General features: G+C 33.4%; 2 long non-coding RNA genes across 3 annotated transcripts in view; one reads left to right on the top strand and one right to left on the bottom strand.

Moving 5' to 3' along the window:
• The window catches only part of LOC128249952 (uncharacterized), a 14,232-nt gene that overhangs the window by 3,760 nt on the left and 7,473 nt on the right, over window positions 1-2,999 (top strand). The gene's annotated exons all lie outside the window — the stretch shown is intronic.
• LOC128249951 (uncharacterized) overlaps window positions 1-2,999 on the bottom strand; it is a 6,967-nt gene that overhangs the window by 551 nt on the left and 3,417 nt on the right. For both annotated transcript variants that reach the window (XR_008266096.1, XR_008266097.1), the window contains 2 exons: window positions 2,354-2,438; window positions 781-801 (listed from right to left, as the gene is read on the bottom strand). This is a non-coding gene — a long non-coding RNA (uncharacterized LOC128249951). The remainder of the gene's footprint in view (window positions 1-780; window positions 802-2,353; window positions 2,439-2,999) is intronic.

Consider the following 2,999-nt stretch of genomic DNA (forward strand, 5'->3'; position numbering starts at 1 on the left):
AGAGAGAGAGAGAGAGAGAGAGAGAGAGAGAGAGAGAGAGAGACTGAGAGTTATTGTGTATGTAAAGGGTGAGTCTTTGCTACTTATCTCTTGGAAAGATGGGGTCAAATTTAATGACATAGAGACCCGCTTCTGTTAACCTTATGTAGCACAATCTGTTTCTTTACAAGGTAAAATTATTTTGATATGTAGTTCACCTCGATTGTATCTTGATAGCCGCATTAACATAGTTAATATATGTATATCACAGTGATACAGAATTCCTCATCGTATTCCATTTATTTTTGTAGGACTGTCATTATAGTACATCAATTATAAATGGATATATCACAATTAAATTATATTAATAACTTCATTAATGTCAAAGCTGTTAGACCGCGATTTTTATTACTGAAAGGATATGAAACGTATCTGCATGATAGTGTGCATTGAAGCATAGCATTTTAATTATGATTGTAATAACTTATTTTATATGTAAATACAAGAGTACAGTTCTATATTTAAGAGATGAGGAATTATTTACATTATTTACATTATTTACATTTGACGGATATTTGTCCTCATCTTGTTAACACAACGTTTCGGCTGATATACGAAGGCTGGAGGGTATATCAGCCGAAACGTTGTGTTAACAACAAACAAGATGAGGACAAATATCCGTCAAATGTAAATAATGTAAATAATGTAAATACAAGAGTAGTCTGGAAGTCGAATAATAATACTATAATTGAATGATAATACAATAAATGATAATACCATTAATAACATGAACTCACTTACCTCGTGTCGACTGCCAACGGTCTGAAAACAAAAAGTGTTATGAATATGAATGTGCCACAACAGTGAATTTAATTTATTTTCACATATATATCTCAATTAGGACGACATGGGTTCAAACTTACAAAGATCGTTATATAATATACCATCATTATATGTTTGTGTGATTAATGGTAAATGACTAATCTTCGTTGTTACGTTTAAGCAGTAATAATTCCATTTGATTAAATGTGATGGAATCAAAATATCACAGGCTGTTAATATTATTTTACCGATTTGCAGACCATTATTTTGAAATACTGATAATCTAAATATTGCCAAAACGAAGTATTATATTATTTTGCAGCCATCATTATTATATTATATTATATTATATTATATTATATTATAGTATATTATATTTTCAACGCTCATTAAATATTATAGTATTTTTCAACTGATATTGGAATTAAACTTCCGCGAGTGGCTTCTGTTGAGTTACATTTAGTAAATCAAATAAAATATATGTTTGGATTGAGACACTTCCCCACAATAACATGAGAATTATAAAAAGTTATCTTAAAGCATAGTGGTTGTATTTAAGGTATACACCAAATAAACCCTAGGTCACACTCGAACAACTTTCAATCATTTTAGTAACTTCTGTAACTTAATTTGCTACGAAAGTATTCAAAGAAAAACGAGAATTGAAAATATTTTTGAATAGTTATCACTATGTGTATTTGACGGCGTAACATGTTTATTGAAAATCCGCCTTCTTCGCTCATAGTCATTATAATTAGGGTAGAATGTGTCTAATAATTCTTTCACTCTTTTAGTCTTTTACTTGTTTCAGTCGTTAGAATGCGGCCATGCTGGAGCATTGCATTTCAGCAGGATAAATCGAACATCTTCTACGTACGCTTAGTACTTATTCTCTCGGCCACTTTTACCGAACCTCTATGTTATAGGGACGTAAACACGCCAACATCGGTTATCACGCGTTGGTGTGTCGACAAAGACAGACAAACAAATATATACATGTACAGGTATATATATACGTGTGTGTGTGTGTGTGTGTGTGTGTGTGTATGTATTTAATCGGCGGGATTCTCTCAGGTTCCATATACGAAACCCACTCACAAGGCTTTGGTCGGCCTAAGCCTATGCTATAATAGAACACTTCACCCGGAACCATGTGGTTTGGAAGCAAGCGTCTTACCACACATCCACTCCTGCATTTATATGTCTACGATATTTTTATACACAACAACCTCTGTCGGTTAGTAATCGTTCTGTCTATCAAAGTTCACCTTATAGTTTACCATAACAACAATATTCATGCAGAAACCGTATGGTTGGTATTAGTGCTAGATTGACGCACGTTTATATCAGTATATTGTTAAAGCGTGCGACTGCTATATTCCCTAAGTAAAGGCTGTGCTTGTAGTATCCAATGACTTTTCCACTGTCATGTCAGTTTTTAGATACAATATAACGGTGTTCTTTTCCGAAAGAAAGCTTTGCTGTGAAGGAGATCAAAATTTAATTTAAGTAGTATCAAATACAAATACAATAGGAGTTACAAATAACTTACATTACACGAGTGATAGTCTTTAAATATTTGATAACAATCCGGGTCGATTCTAGGTGTCAAACATTACAATAAGGGTTTGTAGCTCCTGGAAGTACCAAACATATCAGAGGGCGTCATTTAAAACACGAAGGAACACACAGATTTATGTAAATCCAATTTAATGTACCTGGAATTCGCAATCGTTAGTAAGACAACAATATCTCTGCTCATCTTTCGTTGCTATTTGCATATCCCACACTCGCACACAAATATGCAGGAGGTTAGTACGCTTTAGGCAATCAGTGGCAGGAATGCAAAGCAAAATATGGAATGTGTACGTTCACAGACACTAAGAATATACTTCTGTCGAAGGTAATACACTTTTTCCAATATCGAAGTTACGAGGAATTTCGATAAGTTAAATATTATAGCTCGTGTTTAGCAAATATGAGTGCGTACATAAATCCTTGTCAAAGGAGTGGAACAAGTAAAATTTAGGATACATATGTTGCCTAGTTAGCAGATCCTCTGATGTAATAATTAGTCAACGATGGGTTCTGATCAAGCTTCTCATCAAGCCGAGGAAACATTCATTACATTGTCGTTTCTGAATCTCAAGTCGACAATTACATAATCAACTATGAATTTGTGTGTAAATCAAATATAT

Source organism: Octopus bimaculoides, chromosome 18 (genome assembly GCF_001194135.2).
Source record: "Octopus bimaculoides isolate UCB-OBI-ISO-001 chromosome 18, ASM119413v2, whole genome shotgun sequence".
Taxonomy (NCBI): domain Eukaryota; kingdom Metazoa; phylum Mollusca; class Cephalopoda; order Octopoda; family Octopodidae; genus Octopus; species Octopus bimaculoides.